We start from the raw sequence: 17,093 nt of genomic DNA, 5'->3' as shown, positions 1-17,093 counted from the left end.
AGCAAATATGGGTTATGCATTAAAAACGTTTTGGACAATGATCGTAACTAAGCTAAAACTAAGCTATTTAGTTTTATAAGCTGCTTTGAATTTAGGGCCTTATTTCTAAGCAGCGATTTAAATAGTTTTAAACAAGTTTTTTCTACAGAACTGAAAGAGAAGTAGGATCCACTTTTATGGTAGTCTATAATTTAAAATAGCAAGACCTTAATATTTTCCTTGTGTGACAGCGCATGACAATGCAACTGGGATAAAAGTTTCAATAACGATAACAACAACGTGTTATCACAATTCCATAAACAAAATTCTACTAAAACCTATTTGAAATTTGCTAAACATAATGGTTAAATAATGTAGAATTTTAAATTAGTTTAAAAAGCAATTTCTTAAGCAACATTTTTCTTAAACAAAATACACTTAAAACTGTTTATGAGTAGTGAAAGGATTTATGTTGTTGATTGAATTTAATCATTGTTTGAAAACAGTTATTCGAGTTAAACGGGATATAATGATCAAGCGTTAATAATAATGTTGAGGTCCGTTGAATAATTTACATATTTGCATATTTCATTGGTGAATTTCACATGATGTGTAATAGCACTCATTGTATAATCAAAATTACGATATATTACACAACGTACTGCATTATAAAAGAATAAAAAAAACGGGAAAAAAAGAGAATTAGTTATTTAGTCACCGTTTAAAAGATAATATTGAGGTTTAATGACTAATAATTGCCTTTAATGAGCCATTCATACTATGTTATTTGTAATTTCGCATACAGTGAACGGTATTATTAAGTGATATCTTTATTAAAAGAATTGTTTGGTAAACGTATCACCTTTGTCTTTCGAGTATTAAGTTTATTTCGTTCAAAAAACTATAAATATTGTTAACTACCAAAATGTTTTAGTAATATATAATGTCAACTATAATGTCTTTTTTAATATCTGTCCAATAAAAGCACATAATAAGTTTAGAAAAGAACAAAGAAAGAAATTCTTTTCTTCAGATATTAAAGAGCAGTGAATTGCTCTTTTCATTCACCATCATTGTAATGGCTCCATAAAGGGTTCAAAGACCAAGAAGCTCTTTAATGGGTTGAAATGGGAAAGCAATATGGCCTTGTCATACACAATTTTACCTAAAAAGTGAACGTTCCTGTCACAGCTATTAATATGAATCACCAGTGTTTACGAATTAATTCAATTCGTCATAAGTAATTTTAACGCATACTTTTTTACATGTTTTATTCAATGCGACACATTTTTCGATCTTGTTTGTTTCACTTACATCTGATTTAAAAATTAACACTAACTTGAAGTAAATAAAAAATGTATTGCATCATTCTTTTAAAAACTTGTAACTTTGGTCTTGCAAGGTCTCCCACGATGAAACTAATTTGTGGCATCAACAAGTTAAATCCCTACCAAACGTTTTAGCAACAAGCGTCCATTCTCATTAGATAAATTAAATATATGTAACGAACAAGTTTCAAAATGTATAAATCAACTCAAACGAATAACTGTAGAAAATAATTACATCTGATTTAAAAAGTCAAAGGCTATTCGTTATAAAGCAAAGCAGGACTACAAACAACGTGGAAATAGCCACAATTGGAAGCATCAACAGTAAAAAGCTTCTCCATTTCCTTTTTGAAACAGTAATGAGGTTGTGTTGGACAGGGCGAATCATGTTGGCGGGTAAATAAAATAAAAACAATAAATAACAGAGAAGCTCTGAGTACCGAGTAACCGTGATTGAGGAAGTTGGTGGGGGGTGCCTCAGTGTTACCACTTAACAACGAGAAATTTCCCTCCTGTGGCGTAAAATAACCCATTTCCCTTTTCTTTAACAGTTCCTAAAATTTTCATACTTCATTCAATATCTGTTTCAAACGAAAATATTTTACACTAGCCTATATATACTTAGAATATAAGCTAATTTTTACATCAAACACTACAGAGATTTTACTCACTGAAAGCATGCCGTGAACGAGAAGATAAAAAGATAACACTATGAAACATGTCTTATTCCCACAGGGGCAAATGACAAACTCTCCATGCTATTTTAGGAAATAAAGAAGAAACACCTTTGTTGTATTGTTTTACCGTTACCAAGATAAGGGGAGTTTCCACATTGCCTGACTTTTAACCTCCTGTCGATGACAATGTTTATGTATACATTTCTTGACCTATAACACTAGTCATCATCATAACCATTGATCATAGGAGTTTTCAGGTGGTAATAGGCAACCTTGACTATATATTTTTATAACTAAATATCTAAAATAAACTCAAAACTTTGCATGCTCTCTGTTATTTGTTTTGTAGTAAAATATCAAGAATACATAACCATAATTGTGTTTTGTAAACAGAGTCAACACGAAGTAGCCTTTTCTAGTAACAAAAAAATTGTATGTACCTAACGATTTAACACATGTACGTGTAAAAGAAGATACAAATCTTGTTTTTAAAATTTAGTTGAAGTAGTCAATGTTACAATAATACATTCTTAAATCAATGCTTCTCTTTTACAAATTATTTTCTTACCTCATTACCTCCACCTCTCGTTTACCCTCAAAGCGGGAGTTTCCCCCGCGTCTGTCCCTGTGGGGGTGAAGGGCTACTCAGCCTCCCTACAGTCAGTGTGCCGAGATCGGCGCCCCGGTGTGTTCTGTCCCATCAAGTGTGTTCCGTGTGTGTATTGTGTTAGTGGAACACACGTGTTGTGAGATGGTGTCTGTTGTACTACTAGTTGTAGCCGCCTACATCTACCTCTCTACTGCTGATAATTTATGTGAGTTTAAAATTAGTTAATTAAACTATACACTATGTTCGTAGTGCATAAACAACAAATATATTACAATTACTGTACATACGGTTTAAGGGATAAAAAATGACTGATACCTGTAAATGTATATTTTGCAATAAAAAATGTTCATAAATCTTTTAATAGACTTTGAATAGGAAAATGAAAAGAGCTTTAAAATAAGTTTTCCTCTTATTTACAAATTGAATTGAATTTGAAGGCTGTGTATAGTATAACATATATACAAGAGTATTACACTCTTTTAAATTTAACTATCTGTTTACCAAATAACCAAAATCTATTTGCTGAATATTGTCTTTGTTTGACAATGCAATAAAATAAATAAAAATTTGACTTAAATTTACGAGTTATTATTTTTTTTGCTATTTGGTAATAATAACATGTTACAAAATATTACAATATTTGTATAATTACGTTTATTCGTTAGTTACCACTAAACTACTGGGGGGATGTTAAGATTTTCAAAATATTAGTATTTGTTGAGGAATGATTTAAATTTTGCTTAGTTGGATTCAAAATTCAGTTCGTTGTTAAATCAACTATTTGTGTACTTTTTAAATTTGTAAATTCAATAGAACATTTTATTTGTAATCGCATATTTTTCCATATTAAAGAACATTTACAATTTATTTAATTATATGGCGGACCCATAACATTTAATTTTACATCTACTGCACATAAACAACAATTAGTTTAGAGGTCATAAAAATAGTTTGATATTTAATTAAACATATATGACCAAAATAAACAAATGAACACTTTTAAATCAAATAGTTTTGTGTAAACTAAAATTTAATATACACTTAGATTATATATTGCCTGCTACAAGAAACAATACAATTTTCCTTTATAAATATGCAATTCTAAAAAAAATTAAAAAAGTTTGTAGACATCAATGGAATAAAATGAATTTTCACTCATGAGGGTAGTACAGAAGACATAGTTTAATTTTATAACTTGTAATATCTAGGTAGCTAATAGGCTTGTAAAAAATGTAAAGTACATCATTGTCAGTATTTTAAATCTAGTTATTACAAAAATATATATTAAAGGTTCTAAAAACATTAGAATCTAAAGGGCTTGCACTTACAACACATAAAAGTTTCATCCTAAAGTAGTAAGTGTGTTAGGGAAACAAATCTAATTCTATAAAAAATCATTTGGTTTAAAATAATAAATTTCATGTTAGCCTCTCGTTACTAAGCATTATGATTGATTTTGTTTAATATACCACTCTACTTTACCCGATTACTTTACCTCTAATAATACATAACAACTCGCAAACAGATTTTTAATCTTAAAAATAATTTTTTAATCGTATCATTTATACAGTATTTTTTTTTTCTTTCGGGATATATTTGATGGTATGTTAAATACAGGAAGTAGTCTACGAAATGCAGTATACCGATAACCCATGTAATACAAATTTGCAACATTGAAAATGAAAATTTAACAAAACAGAGAGAAGAAAGCGTTTATCCGTTTTGTGTGTACATCCAAGTCAAACTATTTCAAAACCCCTATCACCACTTTTATTATTAAGTAAATTTGTATGTATCTAGATTAACTGAACAATAATACTGAAACCTAACTATGTCTTAATAATAAATTCATTTTTGTATATTTACCGTGTGTGAGTATCAGTATAAACGTAAATATATGTTTTAAGTGTTATAAGACGTATCTTTTATTTACTTTCCGTAATAAATCTAACACAGGAAAGAGATGTGTTCATATACTATATATTTCTTTTATACAAAACTAACTCCTCATTTTGTAAACTATAAACATTTAATGTAAGACTAAATTACTTACGTAATTCCCGTCACAGCTCAATAGAATATGTTGATTCAGTACATGTTTCGGTGTTAAAACACCATCGTCAGCTTCAGGTACATAGTGTAGAGTTGATCAGTTGATAAAAATTTACCGTCAAATCCAGTTATCTACATCTAATATCTTAATATAATGCAAAGCGTATAAGTTTAGTTTATGATAGGGCAACTATTTAATATTAGATAAACGTGTTTTGAATACGAAATATAACTCTTTCGTGAATAGTGATAATGAAAGAATTATCAACACTGAACAACCTTCACAGCATTTGGGGCATCTCTCAGATTCGAATGCGAACTCCTTACAATCAAAGTCTAATGACATATTATTATGAACCTTGACAAAAATTATATAACATGTGACGTTTTAGAACTAAGCAAACAGATGCTGTTAAGAATTTAATTTTAAGCGTCACATTTACAGAAGCTCGCATTATGCATTCCTAACATGAGAAATTGGAGCCGTGAGCACTCCCTTTCCACATATTAATGTACTTAAATCTAAATATAAGTTTCTGCCTCAAGTAAGTGAAATTCAGTCACTAAATTAATTTATATATTTAAATACCTATTAAAAGTGTATAAGTGATAAATTGATAACTAGCATAACTATTATTTGCACAAAATATCAGCTAAAATAAAAAATAAAATTTCGACACATTGAAATATATCATATATATGGGTAAATTTAGTTAGTAATACGTTTTATAATAAGGAATAATTTGGTTAGTGTAATAGGATGTTTGAATAATCATATCTGTAACATTTCGTTTTACATTTTTACACTATTAAATATTCCTATTAAGTCAATGGTTTAACAACATATTTTGCACAAATAGGGTGTTTTCAGCACCACCAGAGGTAAAAAATTTAACAGATTGAATATTTAACCATACCGGTCAAATAGATTTTCGTTTAATATTTAAAGTGATTCCATATTGATATTTAACGAACCATATTTTACTGATAACTTTCTTTACATTATTCCATCAATGAAAATTCCGAATTCAATTCCTGGCGCAAACATTCCTCAATCAAATCGCATTAAGGAAGGTTTTCGACTGACTTGTTCTTTTCGAGGACGTGAAAAACAGATTTACATTATTAGCAGGATTTGTGATTCAGTTTGGGCTCCATTGGGTCCATTCCGTTTGATATCTCTGTTTATCCAAGTTGAGTACCTAGAGTTTAACAGTTTATCTTTACCAAGTACACGAATTTGAAGTTAACACTTGTAAACTCGTGTTTATTTTATAATTTGACAATCAACTACGATAAATATCAAATTGCGTATAGAAATAATTCAGCAACATAATTCAAAACTGGTTTTCAAATGTCTAATTCGTAGTAAAGAAATATTAACCAAAACATAATGTATGGTTTGGATCGATATATCAAGGAAATATGAACATTTTTGATTATTTGGTCCGATGAATAGCTTAATTTGTGTAGGCTATATATCACGATACTAAACATGCTCATTCGAGCATGACGTATTTTAGAACAGTCTTCTACAGTTTGTTATACAAAATAGATTGCAGTTCTTGAAGGGGGCTTAAAATATCATAAACATCTCTAAATTTGCAATTTCTTTCACCAATTGCAAACTTAAACCACTTTAACTCTTATATCATTTTGTATTGCTTCTTACTTATATTGTTCATACTTTTGCTAATTTCGTGTCTCAGTATTTTCTCGATGCCTACTTCTTGCCTTTAATAAATATTCATCCTAAAACATATAGACATGTTAACGGAATAAAAAATAAACTACATTTCGCTATTAATTGTCTATAAAAACCCCTTATGAGTTTAAAAATAGAACTGGGATGTTAAAATTTGGAATTTGCATCCGCTAAGATTTAACTGGCTGTGTCATACATTTAACTAAAACGCACATACACCTAAGTAATATAATTTGGAAGCCTTTTTAAATATAGTTCACAATTACAGTATAAGTTAAAGAAAAATAATGAAAATGAATTGTTCTACATCTTTACTTGCGGAATATTTTTTTTTAGTATATTGCCACACAACGTTAAAATGACCAAACAAATGACTTAACAAAGTCAAAGTAGCATACTATTTAAGACGGGTCATAGTTTAGCAGTTGAAAATAGTTTTTGAGGAACACTAATAGCTCTGACACAAATATTGAATTAATTAAAACGGCTAGAATCATTAAGACCTGACTTGTGAAGTGTCAGTGAGAGAGGCAGACTTGACACAGGAAATCGGATGTGTGTCATACAGAAACTCATTCAAAGTTGCAGTTGGCTGCAGTTTGCCCTACTGCCATTCGACGATAAGATACCTCTTTCCTTATTCCAACGTTATCCGTGCCAATGAGTCTGGAATTGATACTAGTCTATCTGGCGCACGATTCTAGAAAATATCTTAAAGTAAATTAATTTATTTAAATGTGCCTTCAATGGATCCTCTAAGCGGAGCAAATAATATGTATTTATATTTTAGTATTAATAATTTAATAATGTTAAAGTGATGCTGTAAGCGTATTTTGGTAGTTATTTTTATTGTATTAGTAATTAAATTGGTTGTAAGAGTAGCTAAATTTACGAAACCACATCAAAAGGACGACTATCGTTAAGGTTTTGGGGATATCTTATATACTAAAAAAGTTTTGCAAAAATTATGACAGCTAATCTGACCATACTACTGGACCAAATTACACGCGGTTGGTACCAAATTGAAGATATTTTCCTGTAGATTTGCAGAATCCCTTTATGAATTAAAACAGTAAAAAAATAAGCACACAAATGTATTTGAAGTAAAAATAATTACATTGGTCTCATGGTTTGCCATGCTGGTGACAAAATAACAACAAAATATGAACAGAAAATCAAAGCAAATGGAAAAATTCCAATCACATGCTGTCCAATACAGGTTTTATTTACAACGTGGGGGTGAAAATAAAGAAGTTTGAACAATACATACTTTCGTCAAGTTTTCGACCACGGGGCGAGCTCTCGTAATATTACTAAATAAGGGACAAACTTGACGTTTATGGCTCTGTTTCCCGACCTCCCAAAATGTCGGTGTTTCCGGGGCTGTGGTCCCGGACCAATTAACACAACTTCAGGCTAGGCCCAAAGAGTTGCGGCGTCAGTACATACCGTATCTAAATCACCATGGTTAGTAGTGGGAGTTGAACCTAAGTTATTAAGTAACACTAGTTCCACTAGTTCTTTAAAATTGTGCAACAAATGTTTTTACTGTTACTCATAAAAATATGAATATGTGGAGCTTAATTGGAAGTTTATGGGAAAACAAATTATAATGGAGGTGTCGTGTTCTCAGCAGCCAAAAGTAATTACGACCTAAGAGGATTTCACACCGCTAACTGTTGAGATCTCTTTACTCTTCAAGTAATAAGTTTTAGATTTAAAGTTTCAAATCGTCAACCAGCCTATTTAGTTAAGCAGTGTTTCTATTGGATTAAAGACTTACATTTGAATTTGATTTAAAATAAATATAACTCTACATCTATATGGTAAAGAGTGCATTGGACAGACCCATGCTTTAGTTTTGTATTTGCAGAGTGATGGATTATCTTAGATGTGATTATCTTATTACAGTATATTATTATCATTGTTCACGATGATGAGTAACAGTTCATATTTCAATTATTATTTAAATATTTTGCCTTATTAAATATATATTATTATTTGTAGTGGATGGTAATTAGTCTAATTAAATTCAAATTATTTTATTTAAGAAACCCAAAGAATGGATAGTCTGGAAAATGTAACAACCTTAGAAAAATTACGTTGTTTTGACTTAACGGATCAACTAAAAGAAAAATGACTGGAACCAATTATATCCTAATATAATGCAAGGCGTATCAGTTTAGTTTATTATAGTGCAACCATTTAATAGTCACTAACAAGATCGCACAACTCCTACACTCATCCTTCAATCATATTTGGGTTAATATAATGCAACAATTAATATATAACAATTAATATATAATCCCATCTTAAACAATTAATATATAACAAATTGATATATAATTGATATTCTTGTTGGGATTTATCTGATGGTATGTAAATGATAAAGGAAGTAGCCTACGAAATGCAGTATACCGATAACCCATGTAATATCAATTTGCAACATTGAAAATGAAAATCTAACAAAACAGAGACAAGAAACAGTTTATCCGTACTTTGTGTAAATCCAAGTAAAACTAACAGACGGGAACCCCAATAACATCTTTTATTATTTAGCAACTTTGTATGTATCTGGATTAACAATATTACTGGAACCAAAGTCTGTCTTAGTAATCATTTTTTTACTGGAATGAAATGTCTTCATATACTGTATAATTTTTATAAAAAACTCATTATTCCGTCTTCTAAACTATTAACCTCTTCCGTCAAATTAAGTTATTTACATTTAATATTCTAATATAATGCACGGCGTATCAGTTTAGTTTCTGATAGGGCAACCATTTCATATTAGATAAACGAGTTTTGAATACGAAATATAACTCTTACGTCAATAGTGTCAATGAAATAATTATCAAAACTGATTCTAATGCGATCACCTCTCAATCCAAGTCTAATGACATATGAGGCTTGAAAAAATATAACATGTGATGTTTTCGAACTAAGCAAACAGATGCTTTTTAGGAATTTAATTTTAAGCGTCACATTTGCAGAAGCTCTCCATGATACATTCCTAACATGAGAAATTAGAGCCGTGAGCACTCCCTTTCCATATATTAATGCATTTAAAACTAATTATAAGTTTCTACTTCAAGTAAGTGAAATTCAGTAACTAAATTAATTTATATATTTATTAATATCTGTAATAAGTGTAAAGATAACAAATTGATATCTAGAATATCTATTATTTGCAAAAAAATATTGGCAATTTAGTATTCTTTCAACACCTCAAAATATCTTATATATATGGGTAAAATTAAGTTAGGGTTTTTTTAAAGTAATAAGCTGATTAGTGTAATAGATGTTTAAAGAATCATGTCCGTAACATTTCGTTTTACATTGTTACACTAATAAATATTCCTATTAAGTCAATGGCTTAACAAATATTTTGCACAAATAGGGGGTTTTCAGCACCACCAGGGTAAAACATTGCATTGAATATTTAATCATCCTGGTCAAATAGATTTTTTTTTTAATATTTAAAGAGATTTCATATTGGTATTTAACAAACCATATTTTACTGATAACTTTCTTTACATTATTCCATCAATGAAAATTCCGAATTCAATTCCTGGCGCAAACATTTCTCAATCAAATCGCATTAAGGAAGGTTTTCGACTGACTTGTTCTTCTCCGGGAACGTGAAAAACAGATTTACATTATTAGCAGGATTTGTGATTCAGTTTGGGCTCCATTGAGTCCATTCCGTTTGATATCTCTGTTAATCTAAGTTGAGTACCTGGAGTTAACAGTTTTATCTTTACCAAGTACACAAATTTGAAGTTACCACTTGTAAACTCATGTTTATTTTATAATTTGATAATCAAATTCTATAAAGAGCAAATTGCGTATATAATTTAATTCAGCAAAATAATTAAAAACTTGTTTTGAAATGTCTAATTCGTAGTAAAGAAATATTATCCAAAATGTATGGTTTGAATGGATATATCAAGGAAATATGAAAAATTTTGATTATTTTAGTTCGATGAATAGCTTAGTTTGTGTTGGCTATATATCACGATACTAAACATGCTCATTAATAAACCACATTTTGCTATTAATTGTCTATAAAAACCCCTTATGGGTTTAAATATAACTGTGATGTTAAAATTTGGACTTTGCATCCGCTAAGATTTAACTGGCTGTGTCATACATTTAACTAAAACGCACATACACCTGAGTAATATAATTTGGAAGCCTTTTTAAATGTAGTTCACAATTACAGTATATGTTAAAGAAAAATAATGAAAATGAATTGTTCTACATCTTTACATGGGGAATAATTTTTAATAGAATATTGCTACACAACGTTAAAATGACCAAACAATTGACTTAACAATGTCAAAGTAGCATACTATTTAAGACGGGTCATAGTTTTGCAGTTGAAAATAGGTTTTGAGGAACACTGATAGCTTTGAAACAAATATTGCATTAATTAAAACGGCTAGAATCATTAAGACCTGACTTGTAAAGTGTCAGTGAGAGAGGAAGACATGACACAGGAAATCGGATGTGTGTCGTACAGAAACTCATTCAAAGTTGCAGTTGGCTGCAGTTTGCCCTACTGCCATTCAGTGATAAGAGTCCTCTTTCCTTATACCAACGATATCCGTGCCAATGAGTCTGGAATTGATAATAGTCTATTTGGCACACGATTCTAGAAAATATCTTAAAGTAGATTAATTTACTCAAAGGTGCTTTTTTCTTCAATGGATCCTCCAAGTGGAGCAAAAACGATGTATTTATATTTTAATACAGTCTTAATTTACTAATGTTGAAGTGATGCTGTAAGCGTATTGTGGTAGTTTCTTTTATCGCATTAGTATTAAATTGGTTGTATGAGTAGCGTCATTTATGAAACCACATCAAGAGGACGACTATTCTGAAGGTTTTGGGGATATCTTATATACTAAAAAACTTTTGCAAAAATTATGACAGCTAGCCTGACCATACTACTGGACCAAATTACACGCGGTTGGTACCAAATTGAAGATAATTTCCTGTAGATTTGCAGAATCCCTTTATAAATTAAAACAGTAAAAAAATAAGCACACAAACGTATTTGAAGTTAAAAGAAAATTAAATGGGTCTCATGGTTTGCCATGCTGGTGACAAAATAACAACAAAATATGAACAGAAAATCAAAGAAAATGAAAAAAATCCAATCAAATGCTGCCCAATACATGTTTAATTTACAACATGGGTGTGAAAATAGAGAAGTTTGCACAATACATACTTTTGGTCAAGTTTTCGACCACGGGAAGAGCTCTCGTAATATTACTAAATAAGGACACACTTGACGTTTATGGCTCTGTTTCCCGACCTCCCAAAATTTCGGGGTTTCCGAGGCTGTGGTCCCGGACCAATTAACACAACTTTAGGCTAGGCCCAAAGAGTTGCGGCGTTAGTGCATACCGTATCTAAAACACCTTGGTTAGTAGTGGGAGTTGAACCTAAGTTATTAAGTAACACTAGTTCCACTCGTTTTTTAAATTGTGCAACAGTTTGTTTTACTGTTACTCATAAAAAGATGAATATGTGGAGCTTAATTGGAAGTTTATGTGAAACGAAATTATAATGGATGTGTCGTGTTCTCATTAGCCAAAAGTAATTACAACCTAAGAGGATTCCACACCGCTAACTGTTGAGAACTCTTTACTCTTCAACTATAAACTTTTAGATTTAAAGTTTCAAATCAATAACCAGCCTATCGAGTAAACAGTGTTTCTATTGGATTAAACACTTACTTTTTAATTTGATTTTAAACAAATATAACTATACATCTATATGGTAAAGAGTGCATTGGATAGACCCATGCTTTAGTTTAGTATTTGCAGAGGATGTGATTATGTTATTATATTTTTATTACTGTTCACAATGATGAGTAAAATTTCATATTGAAATTAGTTTTTAAATATTCTACCTTATTAAATACTTATATATAATTATTTATATTGGATGGTACTTAGTCTAAGTAAAATAAAATTATTTTATTTAAGAAAACCAAAGAATGGATAGTCTGGAAAATGTAACACCCTTAGAAAAATTACGTTTTTATGACTTAACGGATCTTGGCAGTAGTGACTGATCACATGACGAGCAATTAACAAACAAATGACATTTATCCCATTAAATAAATAGATTATTTTAATAAGTAAAAATATACCTTATGGTACTTTTATTTTCAGCTATGAGATTAAAAGACCAGTTATCTGTATTTTTCCGTAAACGTTATGGAAATTGAAGGACATAAATGTAACCACCAGGAAATAAAAAATACACCAGATTAGAAAAGTTTTAAAATGTTAATTTTGTTGTATATACATATACATGGTGAACAACTGTGCCACCTGTATGAAATTTAGAGAAAACATTATATTGGCTATAGAAATTTATAGCTGATATAAGAATTTAGTACAATGTATCCATAAAAGTATTTAACCTAGTGGGTTTAAACCTAGTGAATTTGAAAAAATGTAGTTAAAAAAACATCTGAAATTTTCAAACAACGAAAACATAAAGTGCATAGAATTTTTACGATGGGAATGGTGGGAGTTTACTTATATACTTCATGTAAATATATGTGACATATGACCTTTGAAAGAAGCGATCCTGACCTTGTAATGTCTGATGATGGCTCCATTGTGAGCCGACACTAGTTGCCCCAGCAACTAATTGGATTACCGATAATATAGGTATCTTTAACCACTTATAGTAAAACACAAAACACAAATACAGCACTATACGAACGGTCCCAGTGATGGGGGGTAGATATACAAAGGGTGGAGGGGGTATATACATTTGGACTTTCATTAGGACATTACTTATACATGCAAAAAGAACATTTATTCATATTAGAGTATAAAATCTGCTTATTGAGCACGCAGCCATTGAGTAGGAAAATTTAAATCGTTAAATAATATATAATTACTAACGAAAATATATTAAATGAAGCCAACTACTTTAACAATAGGCTACCTGAACACTCCTATGCTTTGAATCAAGTTTTTTGATCATCAATTAACTACTATCACCAATGGTTTACTGTAAGAATTCATCATAAGCTGTTAAGGGGTCACAATGCACTTTGTTATTGTAATAGTTCGTCATGATGAATAACAAGAGACTCCATGCCATTGTAGCACTTCCATTGTGAACGTCAGAGCCAGGCACTCTACAGTATAATGGGTTGAACCTACTTTACACAGTTACATCAAAATTATATTCAAAGCGCCATACATATTTTTATGTTCTTCATGTTCAAAGTATAATATGTTTTTAAGGAGCTTTGAAATTTATTATTACAACTATTATACACATATTATAACAATTATATATTATATATTATAACAATTATTATTTATTATAACTGTACACAATGGAAAATCAGCTATTTTTTTTGTATCATCATATAGATTGTTTATTAATTTCTTATGTTTGAACAAGAACAAAATAAACACTACTTAAAGTGTTTACGAGTATTTCTATAGACGTTAAACCATCAAAACTGATATCTATTAAAGTTTTATAAAACGAAATATTGTCTGTTAAAACTATTACTGAGACTTAAAGCTTAAAACTTACCAGGCTAAGCTTAAGAGATCGAGCCTGAACAATCGCCACTACAATTGTAGAGTTGTAACAAACCTATAAAGTCACATCGTCATAGCAGTGACCTGTTTACATCTAAAGTAATAGTTATTAGTAATACTTCTACCCTACTAGAAGTAAGGTAGAATGGAAGAATTGCACATCTAACAAAAGGATCTAATAAAAATGATTATATTGTTAAATTACACAAGTATTTTAAAGCAAGGAATACAGGGAATAATAAATAAATACTTAAGGATTTAAAAGCAAGCAAATAGCCCATCCGGCATGAAATAAGACATAACTAAGTGTCATTTCAACTTGCAATAGACGCTATGATGTGATAAAGTGAATATCAATTGTATTGAATCCAGTTCATACGTTCTCTTTATATCTAATGATAAACATTTTGATTTGCAAAGATACTCAATGTGAATGCGTTCTCAGTTTATGTTGCAATCTGTAAGAACACGAGTATTGGACACCGATAAACACGAAAGGTTCTTGTTCAAAGCTTATTGGGATTATTTAATTAATCGTATAATTTATCTTATTAATAATATTTTCCCCCCTACCATATAGTTCATCAAGAGAGCCTGCGTGGAGCAAGGTAATAATTAATTGATTGGTTTAACACGCCGATCTAAAGCCTGAGGCGTATCAGTAGTAATCTCCGTCTCATGAAGCGATAACCTTATCCTTAACTGGCGATTTAATCATTCACAGAATTTAACATTTTATCAGTAGTATTTGTTTATATTAAGAATAGAGTATTAAAGATGCAATGGTTCGATTGCTTTGGTAAGATTGATACAAAATACCCACCATTTAACTTGTACATCCTTATATCATAGAAATAAAAATAAATACCTTCAAGTGTGGAAATAAAATCAAAATATAAACAAAACAGCTCGTTAAAAAAAAAACTAACAATTACTAAAAAGATAAATTTTAATTTAGATAAAATTTAACGTGATTGGCATTTTACTAAAATGTGTAACATTTTAAACCCTTAGGAAATTCACCCAAGTGAGCCATATAGACCACGATGCAAGCAGAAAATAGTGATTTGTTTGCCTGGGTATCAATAATAAGAAAACAATTAACCCAATAAAATATTTTTTTCTGATCAGAAAAAAATCTTCTGATCCCTGCTACAGGTATGTATGCAGATTTGTTAGTTATTTGCCATGAAAAAAACTACAAAAAAACAGTTAAACTAAAAGATATATATTTATAACATATATTAGGAAAAAGGCATATTCGACTATTATCGTGTTAGTTTGTTGTTTTAACATAAAAATAAAGGGAATATAGTTACGGGGTAAAATCTTGCTAGTTATTACATGACGAAGATTGCTATATAAAAGATATTTAGCTAAAATAGCTTATAAACCATTAACAAAATGATCTGTTTTGCGTGAATTAGATCAAAGAAAACTATGCTCATGTACAAATAATCCTTTGAAAGAGAAATGAAAATATCCGTCACCACTAGAACTCTTAAATTCAATTTGGCGTGTTTTTTTTCCTCCAAAAACATATCATTTACCAAACTTAGTAAAATAATACCTTATAAATGCCACGTAGTAAAACAGAAATCGCAACTTGAAAAAAGTGGTTTGATACAGAAGATAATATCAAGATTTTGTTAAATTCCCAGCCGATATATTTATAAAAATTTATGATACATTGTGGATAAATTAATGTAATGGTATGGTAACTGTTATTTATCCAGATAAACTCTGCATGATCTGTAATGAGCCAATTTACAAGTTAAATGTTTCCCAAAACACCGTTTGCCGCAGCAACAGTAATAAATTAAATCATTTATCTAAATTACCTCACTTAATAAATATCAGTTTACTATACAGTATTAGTGTTATTATACCATTACTTTATTTTCATCATATACTTTTGGTGAATTCCTCATCAAGGGAATAAAGCTATTGCTGTAGATTTCATGGTAAGACCTAGGCCAGGGACCGAGTTTATTTTTCGTTCTCATAAAAACAACCTACGTTCATTTGAACGATTACGCGAAACAGCAAGATCAGACTATGGGAACAGCGATTAGTAGATAACAAGTGGGGTTTTTTACCCTCAAAACATTTATTTTTGAAGTTTTTTTTTCTGAAAAGTTTTGTGGGGGCATTAAAAAAATAATTTTGTATACTGAAGCGTTGTTGTACGCTTAATGAATACAGATACATAAAACCGTGATAGTTTGGTTGCTTAGGATTGTTTGTTGGAAATTTTTTTTCATAATAAGCTTTAACTTAATTATTTCCAAAAAAAAAACACACACTGTAGCAACAATCCCAATTATTAATTACATTGACGTTATAATAGAGATAGGAAATAAATATGATAATTACGCATTAAAATTACATCAATTAAATTAGCAACGCCTACAAATATGGAGATAGATTTCTAGGAATTTTTCATAATCATTTAAAAATGACTCAAAAAAGGAAAAAAAACCATGGAAGTTATTTTAATTTGTAATACTGATTTTTGGTTGCAATCCTACTATATTGTTTAAAAATTTACCAATGAAAGTAAAAAAAATGCATATACTATTTGTACTTACGTCTTTGCGTACCTGCAGCTTAAGTCTTTTGATGGGTGGATAACAATTTTTATTAATGGTTCACTTAAGAACTCATTTAATACATTAAGACATAACACTGCTCTTTGTTTTTTTGTGATATTTCGTGGTGAATAACAAGGGAATTGATACCATATTGTTGTACTTTCATTGTTAACATAAATGCGTGGTGCTGTGCAGTATAAGTGTTAAGCCCGGATTGTACTGTTTGCATCAATACTTAATGTACACTTAAGGTATTACATCAATCCAATGCATATAAATATAATTATGAAGTCCTCTATATGTTGAAAAGATGTAAAAAATTGTAGCAAAAATATAAAAAATAATAAAAATAAAAAAGGCTTTAAATGTTTGACCTAGCACTGTTAATGCTCCACCCCAAAGTTAACTAGCACTAATCTTAAATACAACGAGGTGCATAAGTAATATTTGACTCAAGGTAAATATATTTTATAAATTTTATGAATAGATACTTTATGTTGTAAACTGTCTTTAAAACTAATAAACACAATTTTATCGCTTAATTTCCTGTTGAAGG

The sequence above is a fragment of the Macrosteles quadrilineatus genome, unplaced genomic scaffold (genome assembly GCF_028750875.1).
Source record: "Macrosteles quadrilineatus isolate MER2022 unplaced genomic scaffold, UCM_ALF_1.0 Scaffold_4__1_contigs__length_99947679, whole genome shotgun sequence".
NCBI lineage: Eukaryota > Metazoa > Arthropoda > Insecta > Hemiptera > Cicadellidae > Macrosteles > Macrosteles quadrilineatus.
Note: the sequence above shows the minus strand (reverse complement) of the source record.